The sequence below is a fragment of the Phascolarctos cinereus genome, unplaced genomic scaffold (assembly GCF_003287225.1).
Source record: "Phascolarctos cinereus isolate Bilbo 61053 unplaced genomic scaffold, phaCin_HiC Scaffold_5;HRSCAF=322, whole genome shotgun sequence".
Classification (NCBI taxonomy): domain Eukaryota; kingdom Metazoa; phylum Chordata; class Mammalia; order Diprotodontia; family Phascolarctidae; genus Phascolarctos; species Phascolarctos cinereus.
The window spans coordinates 425,381,230-425,393,976 of NW_027555958.1; the positions used below are offsets into that span (position 1 = coordinate 425,381,230).

Genomic DNA, 12,747 nt, shown 5'->3' on the forward strand with positions numbered 1-12,747 from the left:
CCCCTTAGATGACAAGATTCTCCAAGTGTTCCTGTTTATGAATGAGACTGTGTGATTGGATTGTGCCCACAAAACACTAAGGTACCTTATAGAAGAAATCTTTAATCATTGAAAAGTTTGGCTTCCCTGCCTCAGCATTAAAGACCATGTACATTAAGTATGTCTGTTATCCAGATTTCAATATTCATTTGAATGGACACCCTACAGAGCTTTCCATTCATATCTATATCTGGGATAGACAGCAGAGAAACACAATGAACTGAGCCCAGAGATGAGAAGAAGGAGAGTGGTCTAGATTGCTTTCAGGAAATTACAAAGCTCTTTTACAGATCCCTAGCTTCCCGTAAAAGCAAAGGCCCATCTTTTCAATACTAACATTTTATTGCTATTGCTATAAGGAAGAAATACATGAGACACTATTGCCTCTGCAGAACTAAAGATGAATATCATTGCACAAAGGGCACTGGAGACACAGGGGTGGCTGTGAGCAGGGTTAGGTGATGAGCAGAGAAGACAAGCTTGTTAGATGGCAAAAGCAAAGGAGGACAGGTGGTCAACCAAGTACTCCATTGGCGTGTTTATGATGTCAGGAGAAACACAAAAGAAGCCTTCAGGATTTGGGATAGATTCCTTGTGGCAATTTTTTGGAGGATATGGGGAAGCATCACAAGTGATAGGTAGACATGGATGGGTTTCAGTTCGCAGCAATGGAGGGAACATTTCAGTATTGTGGCAATGATATTCAGCACAATATAGTGGGTAAGCCCTGGACTGGAAGTCAGAAGATCTCAATTCTAGCATGGGCTTGGGAAAGACATCCCCTTTCTAGCTCTCAGTTTCCTCACTTGTAAGATTAGAGCATTGGACTAAGGGATCTATAAACCCCCATTTACTGCCAATTCTCACCTCTGTGAATCAATGGTTTGATCCTGAGTCACTGGAAGATGATAAAAAAAAAATTGTAGCCCTACTTCTTCTGAGGCAAGAAAGTGAGCTACTATCACTGGAAAAGATTTTTTTTAACAAGGTTTAAAAAAAAAACCTTGTTGACAGTCTGATTGATGCTCTGTCAACCAGAGTATTCAGAGACCCAGATGTTCAAGTGAATCAAGCTTTTACTGTATTCTGTTCTTCAGTCTCTGGCCTGGTTCCCATTCCCTCCTTCCCACCCGTCCCAATGTACTTGCGGTCAACTAGTTTGACTTGTCAAATGCAACTAGTCTTTTTTTTTTTTAAAAAAAGATTTTATTAAAGATCCTTACAGAAGAGCTTCGGGCACACCATTCCAGGTGTCACAGAGTCCTGTTATGCGGTAGGCACTGGCTGGGGCATAGCTGGTTGCTCTGCCTTCCCACTCTTCTGCTCTGAGATGGGGGTGGTAGGAAGAATCTCATCCTTGGGCTCTACGATGCTCACGTGGTCAGGCAGGGGCTTCTTAGGGCCAATCTTACCACTTGGGTCCCAGGGCAACATGATTTTGACTTTAATTCCGAATACACCCTGTCTGAGGAGGACGTGGCAGACAGCTGTGTCGACGTAGTAGTTGACGGGGTCTCCACTATGGATCATCAGGCCATCCACAAACTTCATGGACTTGGCCCTCTGGCCTCTGAGCTTACCAGACACCACCACCTCACATCCCTTTGCTCCACTCTCCATGATGAAGCGGAGGACACCATAGCAGGCCCTATGCACAGCAAGACCTTCCAGGAGTTTGTAACGCAGGGACTCGGCCTGGGCGATAGCACAGAGACCTCTGGCGGCCACCTTCTCGGCATACAGCTCTACACTGCCTTCAGGGAAGCCAAACCTCTTCTGAACTACAGCTGTCAGTTCACCAATCTGGCGACCCTTCTCCCCAAGGACATTCTGAGTCCTGGTGGCCAAGATGATGATTTCCGTCCTGGTTGGGGTAACTCGAACCTCCACCCCAGAATAGCCATCCTCAGCCAGCTCCCTGGTGAGAAACTCATTCAGCTCGGTTTTGAAGATGCCATCAGCAACAAACTTCCTCTTCTTGGAGATCTGCACCGCCATCTTGCACCGACAGGAAAGCACAACTAGTCTTTTAAGGACCAAACAGGCCCAAGCATGGATCAGTGGAAAGAGGATATAATTTGGAATCATAAGACATGAATTCAAATCCCAATTCTGCTACCTACTACCCACGCAACCTTAGGCAAGTCATTTAACCTTTCTTAGACTCTGTGTCCTCAGGTTGGAGAAGGTTGGATTAAATAATCTCTAAGTCCTTTTCTAGCTTTACATTCATAATATTATGATTCCTCATAATCTATCCATTTAATATTTATGGAGGTGGTATGTGGTTAATAGTAATTATCTTTTCTGATATATCCATCCACACTTCTTATTGTATCAGTAATATAGGTGGGAAATGGGAGGAAGGAGATGATTACAAAGCAATATAACTGAAAGGAACAGTAGGAATCATCTAGACACAGCAGACAGAGCCCAGGGCCTGGAGTCAGGAAGACCTGAGTTCAGATCTGACCTCAAACACTAACTAGCTGTGTGATCTTGGAAAAGCCATTTAACCCCGTTTGCATCAGTTCCCTCATCCATAAAATGGGCATCATAATAACACCTACCGCCCAGGGATGTTGTGAGGATCAAATAAGACAATAATTGTAAAGTGCTTGGCACATTGCAAGCCCTCCATAAATGTTAACTATCATCATCATCATCACCATCATTATCATCTCTCTTGTTTTGAAAAGGAGGAATCTGAGGCCTGGAGACATTAGGTGACCTGGTCAAGATCTTCTAGCTACCTAGTGGCAGGGCTGAAGATCGAATTTTGATATCTGGCTACTAGTCTGCTGATCTTTACTGAATTTTTGAATAGCTTCTAATTTTTTTTGCTTCAGTTCACTCTTGGGCTCATTTTGTTGCTGGCTTTCTTGATCAGTTCTGGAAATATGCCTGCCCTGGAGAGAACAAAGACTTTGTTCAGCAGCATCCCTTACAGTTCTGACTAGTTTTTCTCTAAAGAGCAAAAATGACATTGAGTTAACTTCCAAAGATTTTTTGGAACGTTGAATCCAGAAAACTCTATAAGTAATCATAGCAAAACAGATTGCATTTGAACTCACATCTTCCTAACTCCAAGTCCAGTACTCAATCTGGTGTGCCACCTAATAATTTTGCTATTCTTTCCAGTTTAGGGTCATCTACAAATTTGAAAATAATGCCATTTTATGTCTTCATTATGCCATTAATAATGGCAGAACAAATGAAGAATCCTAGGAAATAATAATAACAATAATAATAATAATAATAACAATTAGCCTTTTATGGCTCTTTAAGGTTTACAAAGTGGTTTACATTAACTTATTAGTAACTACTCTCTGAATCAATCAACTATTTCCAAAGCCACCTAATTCTATAATTGTCCAAATCGACCTGGATAGTCTAAGATACTTTCTCAAGTGCATTGCTGAAATCCATGTATTCTATATCGACAGTGTTCCCCTTACCTGCCAGTCTAGTAACCTTGTCAAAAAGGAAAATGAAGTCAATCTGGAAGGATCTGTTCTTGATAAACCCTAGCTGTCTCTTTGTGGGCAACATATCCATTCCCAAATGTTCACACAGCATCCTTTATGTAACATATTCTAGAATTTTGACAGGAATCAATGTTAAATTCACTGGCCTATAATCTGCAGGCTCTTCCTTTTTTTTGAAAATCAAGAAAACATGTGTCTGCTCCAATATTATAGAATACCTTCTGTTCTTCACAATCTTTAAAATGATCTCTACATCTTTCGAAGATCACTGATGATGTGTCGGTAATCCCATCTGCCAGTTCTCTCAGTAGCTTGGAATTCAGGTCATCCAAGCCCACTTGGACCCATGAAGGGACAGTAGGTGTTCCCTTACTATTTCCCCTCTTACTTTGGATTCCAGCCCTACACATGGCATGACTTAGCAGGAGGAGGACAAGGACTGGAGTGAGAAAGCCTGAGACTTAGCCCTAGTTCCTACCATACTACTATGTGAACTAGGTGAACCTACATCTGTCCCTCACTTTCTTCAGCTATAAGATATGGGAACTGCAATAGATAAATGGTCCTCAAAGTGTATCTTAGAACTTCTGCAGGTCTTTTTCAGGGGGTCTGCTAAGTCAAAACTATTTTTTAAACAATATTAATGTGTTCTAGGGCAACTAGGTAGCTCAGTGATAGAGTGCTTGGCCTGGAGTCAGGAAAACTCATCTTCCTGAGTTCAAATCTGGCCTCACTAGCTGTGTGACCCTGGGCAAGTCACTTAACCCTATTTGCCTCAGTTTCCTCATCTGTAAAATGACCTGGAGAAGGAAATGGCAAACCAGTCCAGTATCTTTGTCAAGAAAACCCCAAAAGGGGTCACAAAGAATTGAATAAAGACTCAGAATTATTAAACAACAAGATGTTTTAATTTCTGATATGGTAATTGATAAACATAACCTATATGAACAAAAGCTCTTGGGGAGGGGTCTTCAATAATTTTAAAGAATGTAAAGGGGCCTTAAGACCAAAAAGTTTGAGAATCACTGCAATAGATGATCTAGTCAGTCTCTTCCAGTAGTTAATTCTAGAAACTACATTGACTATTTTTATTCTGTCCTAAGAAGTCTGAAGATCACTCTCCTTCATAGATAAAACAGAAACAATAATAGTTTAGTGACTTTGCCTTCTTTCACCATAATCCTATCTTGTCTGGGTAGCCATTCTGTCCCTTCTTTAATCTTCCTTTTCAACCCAAATAAAGATTGCTTTTAAGGCCATTTTGTTGTCCTTAGCACCCTCTATCAAGCCTGGGCTTTCATGTGCCTGAAACTGTTCTTATAAGATCATGTGACTCTTTTATGCTCATCTTCAATTCTCTTCCCTCTTTGTAAGTTCCTTGAGGACAGGGGCTGTTTCATGTTTGTCTTATCCCCAGCATTGAGCATAGAGTAATCTGTGCTTGTGGATTGATTGATTTTCATCATTAAAAGCTTAGTAATATGATTATTTATTTAGAATCAGCACTCTTTTATACAGCTTCTCCTTTTTCTTCTCATCAGAATCATTTGTTTGTCTATATGGATTCATTCTTGACAGGGCCTCATCAATCAATTAATCAATATTTAAGAAGTGCCTACTATGTACTGAGCACTCGGCTTGATTTCTAGAGCAGAATTTCAGGCCACAGAATCCTATCCATCATTTCCCAGAACCCTTTGACATGTACTGCGCCCAATTCTTTGAAATGTGTATGACAAAGATCAGCTACTCTATACTCCTAATAATAACTAACAATAGAGCAAGGTGCTTCTTTACATATTTTATCTCATTTGAGTTCCACAACAACCCTGGGAGGCAGGTGCTATTAGTATCCTTATTTCCCAGAAAAGGAAGCAGTCACAGAGAGATTAAATGAGTTGCCCAGGTCATTCAGTAAGTGTCTGAAGCAGGATTCAAATTCAGGTCTTCCTGACTCCAAGTTCCACACTCTATGTGTAATGCCTTCTCCATCATAAATCCTAAGATGTAATGGTTACTTGCCCCTAGGCTTCTCCTCATTTCTGCTTTGGCAACTAGCTACTCCCTGTTCATCAGGATCAGGTTGGAATAACATTTACCCTGCCAGCTCCCTTTTAAAGAATAAAATTATTGTTAAAATGAGTTAAAAATCCATCAGCTATTCTACTTGTTCAAAAGCTGTCCAGACATTTGTCCCTTAGCATTACCATATCAAAAGCCTGTGCTCAATTTGTGACCCACTTCTAGGACTCTTCATCTAATTCTTCCTTCTGCCCAGATGATCTTTGGCACACTCCTACGACATTGTCATCTCTGCAGTTCTCTATGTTGATCTTTAGCCAAATGTTTTCTACTCTGCTTTCCCCCTCAGGCTCTTCTAGATGTCCTCCTATCAGTATTACTTCCCAATATATGATTTTGCCTCTTTTTGTAGTTCAGTCATTTCAATTGTGTCTGACTCTTCATGACCCCATTTGGGGTTTTCTTGGCAAGGGTACTAGGGCTTTTGCCATTTCCTTCTCCAGGTCATTTTACAGATGAGGAAACTGAGGCAAATAGGGTTAAATGACTTGCTCAGGGTCACACAGCTAATAAATGTCTGAGGCCAGGTTTGAACTCAGGAAGAAGAGTCTTCCTGATTCCAAGCCCAGTGGTCTATCCACTGTTCCACCTAGCTTACCATCTCTTTTTTTTAATCTAGTCTCTTCTTTTTGAATAAGTTAGGTCTTTACAGAGGCATATTCCATTCATATTCAGGAGTCCCATCTTATCTAGTCTCAGAGAAAACATATGAGGTGACCTTCATCTTCTTGCATTCAGATTCCCTGTTCACCTTCTTTACTAACTGTACTATGTACATTTTTATACAATTATCTGAAGCAATGGGCTTCATTGCTGGGTCTCTTCCTGGGCATTTTCTCCTGTGATTTGTTTGTCCTCTCATCAAGTATTCTTATTCCTACTTTGCACATGTTGCTCTCTAGGTTTGGGTGATTTTACTGCTATATCTTTTTTTAAGTTTAAAGCCCTTTTGGTCCAAGTTGCAAGACTCCATAAATATATATATATATATGTGTGTGTGTGTGTGTGTGTGTGTGTGTGTGTGTGTGTGTGTGTGTGTATACATACATACATGCATGCATGCATATATGCATATGTGTTGGCAATCCTATCTGCTGATGCATATATAAACAATATATGCAAATAAAAGTGTACAAATGTATATGTAAATTTGTATATGTGAAGATATATATTTACATAAGTAATGATAATAGCTATCATTTATATAGCACTTTAAGGTTTGCAAAGCTCTTTACAAATATTATCTAATTTTATCTTCACAACAAACATGAGAGGTAGGTATTAGTATTATTCTCATTTTGTGAATAATGAAATTAAAGCAGACTGAGATTAAGTGACTTTTCCAGGGCAGTATAGCTAGTAAATGTATCTGAGCCTAGATTTGAACTCAAGTCTTCCTGGCTCCAGTCTAGCTGTGTGGTGAAGTAAATGAAGGATTCCATGAATGTGAGGAGGATCTATGTAGATGTGTAGAGAAAGTGCATTGTAGGGGTGCGGTATGAGAAATGTAAGAGCTTGGAGATGGGAAATGAGTGCTGTGTATGAGGAACAGAGACAAGGCTAATTTGATTGGACTGTGGATTGGAGGAAAGGGAGTAATTAATGCATAATGATTCCGGAAAGATATGTTAAGGCTAAGTTGTGAAGCTCTTTCAAAGTCAAATAGACCTGGGAGGTAATAAGGACCCACTGGAATTTAACAAGTTAGAGGAATGACATGATCAGACCTTCACTTAAAGAAATTTGCTTTGGTCCATGTGTGGAGGAATAGAGAAAGAGTTGTTGAAGGAAGACAATTCAGAAGGCCTTTCAATAGTGTAAACTAGTGTAGGGGCACCTGAGAGCCAAATGTTAAATTTTCAATGTGAGAATTTATACCTCAGAAATGGCAAATGCTATAAATCATCATTTGATTAAATAGTTTGTAAATTATCTAGATTTAAGAAAGTGATGGAGAAAATATTAATAATGCAGAACATTTTATTCAATTTCCAAAGAGCCAGTTTTTAAAACATACATTAGGTTACCCCTGGCTAGAGTGATGAGGGTCTGAACTAAGACAGAAGCTCTATGCAAGAAGGAGCCAAATGAAAGAAATGTTGAGGTAATAGAAAGAGCAAGTTTTCCCAAGTGATTTGGCATGTGGAATTAGAGTCAAGAGTAATGCTGAAGTTATGAACCTGGGAGACTGGAAGAATGATGTAGCTTTCGACATAAATTTGGAAGTTTGATAAAAGGGTGAGTTTTGGTTTGAAAGATAAGAAATTCTGTTTAGGATATTTTGAGTTGATTTTGAGTTGATGTCTATGAGACATCAAGTTTGAAATATCCATCAGGCATTTGGTGATATAGTACTGGAGCTCAAGAGAGATACTGAGGCTAGGTATATAGGAATATAGAGTCATCTGCAGAAAGGTGATAGTTGAATCCCTGAAAGTTGACCAAGTCATCAAGAGAAAGAAAGTTTAGAGAAGGGAGAAAAAGGTGAGAGTCAGCATGAAAGAATACCCACAGTTATGGGGCATAATATGGATGATGAACCAGCAAAAAAGATTGAGAAGGCATGGTCAGACATGTAGGAGGAGAAAGAAAAGAGGAGTGTCATGAAAACCAAGAGAGGAGAGAATATCTGGGAGGAAAGGTTGGTCAACAGTTGCCTAATGCAGCAGAAACATCAAAAAGTATGAGGATTGGAAAAAATAAGCTTTAGAGATTAAGAGATCAGTGGTAACTTTGGAGAAAAGTTTCAGTTGAATAATAAGGTCAAAAGCGAGACTGTAGAGAGGTGAATAATGAGTGAGAAGAGAGAAATCAGAGACCATCAATGTAACAGCTTTTATAAGCATTTGACTGATAAGGGGAAGAAAGAAATAGAACAAGAACGTGGGTCTATAGATATTTCTTCAGGATGGGGTGGGGGAAGTTTGGCCATATTTGAAGGTGGTAGAGAAAGAACCCATCTATAGGGAGTGGTTAGAGATTAGAGAGAAGGGAAGGGTAGGATTGAGGAAAAAAATCTTCTAGAGAAGTTAACAAGAGATAAGGTCAAGGACATATATAAGGGGTTGGTCTTGGCAAAGAGAAGGACCACATTATCTGAGACTGGAGGAAAAAGAGTAGGGGATGATGTCAAAGGATTTTGAGATGAGAAGGTGGAAAGAGGGAGTTTACTAAACATGACCTCAATTTTCTCTGTAAAGTTAAAAGCAAAGTCCTTAAGCAAGATGACCTTAGTTTAAATCCTTGACATGGGACAAGTTACAACTTCTCTGAGATGTTTTTATTTCATCTGAAAGATAGGGATAAAAATAATAATAGAATCTACCTAACAACATTGTTTTAAGACTCAAAGAAGGTAGTGCATATAAAGGAGAGAGAAAGAGAGAGAGAGAGAGAGAGAGAGAGAGAGAGAGAGAGAGAGAGAGAGAGAGAGAGAGAGAGAGAGAGAGAGAATCAGATGGAGGGAGGGAGGGAGAGAGACAGAGGTGGGTTAGATGGATGGAAAGAGAATGAGATGGAAGGATGATGGAGGAGGATAGAAGGATAGATGCATAGATAGATAAACATGTCAGTTGTTATCATTACTATTAGAAGAGTGTAATTGTTGATATTGAGCAGTTGGGTTGGGTAGGATCAGGTTATAAAGTGGCTTGAAAGTCAGGAACAAGAATCTATATTTGATTTGTAAAACAGCATGGTACAATGCAGACAAAATTAGATCTGAAGTCCAAGGATGTGGATTCAAATCCTGGCTTTGAAACTTCCTATTTGTGTAGCCTTGGGCAAGTTATTCTGCTCCCAAGGCCATAAATCCTCATCTATAGCATGAGGGGTTTGACTTGAGTCAACTCAAAGCATAGTAGATAGAATGAAGGACCTAGAAATCAGGAAGATCTGAGTTCAAATCCAGCTTCAGACATTGATTAGCTATATGACCCTAGGCAAGTCACTTAACCTTTGTTTGCCTCAGTTTCCTCATCTATAAAATGAGGATAATAATAGCTCCTACCTCACAGTGTTGTTGTGAGGATTAAATTAGATATTATTTGTAAAGCATTTAGCAGAGGACCTGGAACATAGTAGATGCTTAATAAATACTTGGCTTTTTTTCCTTCCTTAACTAGATGGCCTATGAGGTCCTTTCAGCTCTGAAATATAGATTCTATCTATAATAGGAAATGGAAAAACACTCATTTTTGAGGCATGAAATCTATTTTAGGAAGATTAGTTTAGTAGCATTTTGCAGGGTAGACTGGAGAGAGGGAGCCTGGAATCAGGAAGACTGGCAAGGAAGTTGTTGCAGTAATCCAAATGTGAAGGCCTAGGTACACAGGGAGAGTAGAGTCCATGGGAACACACAGGAAGAGTCAGAAATGAGGCCTTTGGAGGAACAATCGATGGCACTTGTTGACTGGCTGGATACAGAGAATGAAAGCAAAGAGATTAGCTAAAGATTACTCAAAGGTTTAGAGCTAGAATATGCTTTTTAAAAAGTTTGATGCCATTAATAGAGACAGGGAAGAGAGAAGGGTCAACATTTTATGGTAAGAAAATATTAAATTCTGCTTTGAATGTTATGAATTTGAGATGATGATAAGAAATCCAAGTGGCCAGGGTCACACCGCCAGTATCAAATGCAGAATTTGAACCCAGGTCTTCCTGGCTATGAAGTCAACTCTTTCCATTATGGTTGGAGGCAGGTTAGTTTTTTCCTTCTCTGATACTGAATATCTGATATAGCTAACTAAAAATTCCATGTGATTTCCCAACTGGTATGCTCAAAAGAACATTTTAAACCATGAAATCTCAGACCTTCAGTAACTGAGATCCCTCCCCCAATTCATTTAGGTGTCTATCTCTATATTTATCTCTGTCTCTAATCTATACCACCTATACCTATATGTCTGTCTCTAAATTTCCATATCTAATTTATATTAATACTTCTATAACCATGCTGTCTATATCTATTTCTATATCCACATCTCTATATCTCTAGCTCTATTTTTATGTTTATCTCTATATCTTTCTCTCTACATCTCTATATCTAATCTATATCTATTTCTGTATCTTTCCATTTTAATCTATATCCATATTTCTATATCTATATCATCTGTATCTATTTGTATTCCTCCATCTCTATATCTCTAACTCTATTTCTATCTTTACCTCTATATATTTCACTCTACATCTCTATATCTAATCCATATCTATTTCTATATAAAATCTATACATATATATACAAATCTATATTGAATCTATATTTCTAATTCCATTTCTGTATCTATATCGAATCTGTATATAGTGAATCTATATCTACTTCTCTATCTATCTATAGCTACATCTCATCTATACATCTCATTTATATCTATCTGTCTCTCTGCCTCTCTGTCTTCCTTTGGGTCAGCTGGTGTCATAAGATCATAGGCATTACAGCAGTAAGGAATGTTAGAAACTACCTAATTCAGTTCTCACATTTCACAGGTGTTGGCAGAAGAGTAATATGACTTTATCCTTGTGTCCCTAGGAGAATGGAAACCTAAAGGTTAGATTGTTTTGTTAGTCTGTTGGTGGTGAGCAGTGAACTGAGTGGCCCAATTAAGCCTGTCAGATTCCTAAGGATAGCGGCTGCTGATGAGAAATGTACCCAGATTAGACTAATTAAGTTCCTGATAAAAGTGTGGGTTTAAGGTTCCCTTTGAGAGGCGGGGAACCTGAGATCTCAAGGCCACATGTGGCTTTCTATGTCCTTGGGTGTGGCCTTTCGACCGAGTCCAAGTTTTACAGAACAAATCCTTTTATTAAGGGGATTTATTCTGTGAAGTATGGATTCATTCAAAGAGCTGCGCTTGAGGACCTAGAGGTCCACATGTGGCCTCGAGCCCACAGGTTCCCACCCCTGCCGTAGTCTGTACTCTCATAGAATGATACTCAGGGAAGAAGACAGTGCAGTACTTTCACAAGAGTGATCTCAATTGAGTGAGCTTTCCAAATTCTTCCTGTTAATTTCCCCCACTTATGGGTGCCATAGCAAGCCAATCTAAATGTGTCACTCCTGAGCTTAAGTACTAAGTACTATATGCTATTAGATGTCAGACACTAGCTCTAGGATTATGTTTTTGCTTACTGCTGCCTCTCAATTGAGCATCACTTAATGCCCTATCGCAGTATCTGAAAGAGGCACCACAAAGCAATGAAATGACTATGAGATGCACAGTTTGGGAAGCAGTGAAAAAAATTCTCACTTATCCCAACACTAGATTTTTGGTCTTGCATGAAAGGTAGTTGTCCCTCTCCTCATTAAACTAGCCATTTCATATAGAATGAGGGACTTGTCAATGAGGGCAGAGACCTTGGAGTACACTCATATTTGCCCTTCCTGGCACGTTAAACAGAGCCAGTACAATATTCCTGGACAACTGCCAATCCAACATGGAACTTTTGGCTTCAATGGCTCAGGATTACTATTGTGTGATGAAGAAAAGACTTCTGGAAGGCCAGTCAACCACAGAGACCATGCAGCTCAGTGTATACAAAATGTTCCAGCAGGTCATCTCTTTCCTTCTCTTCCCCAAAGTTCAGTCATGCCACTCCCCTACTCAATAAACTATAATGGCTCTGTACTGCCTCCAGAATCAAATAGAAATTCCTCTGTTATGCATTGACAATCTGACCCCAGCTTATCTTTCTATCCTGATTACACATTACTCCCCTTCCCATACACTATATGTAGTCCTGTCAGCACAGCTGACAGGTACTGACTTCTACACGAGACTTATTGCTAGTATGAATTTAACATATATGTCTTGTATGTTCACCCACACAAATTATATCTATCTATATCTGTACATACATATATGTGTATGTAAGTATATGTATGTATACACATACAAACACACATATGTGTATACATGCATATAGATATATACATGTTGTCTCCCTCAGACAGATTACAAGCTCCTTGAGGGCAGAGATTACTTTGGTTTTATCTTGGTATCCCTAGCATTTAACAAAGTGTCTGGTATATAGTACGCACTAAATCATTGCGGATTTGTTGATTACTTGATTGATTGATTGATTACTTGGTTGATTGATTGTTGAGAACTACATTGACAGCTGGTGGACAGAGTGATTTCTTTTT

At 39.2% G+C, this 12,747-nt stretch overlaps 1 pseudogene; it reads right to left on the reverse strand.

Moving 5' to 3' along the window:
* Positions 1 to 1,286: 1,286 nt before the first annotated feature.
* LOC110209884 (small ribosomal subunit protein uS3 pseudogene) lies at positions 1,287 to 2,056 on the reverse strand (annotated as a pseudogene).
* Positions 2,057 to 12,747: the final 10,691 nt, after the last annotated feature.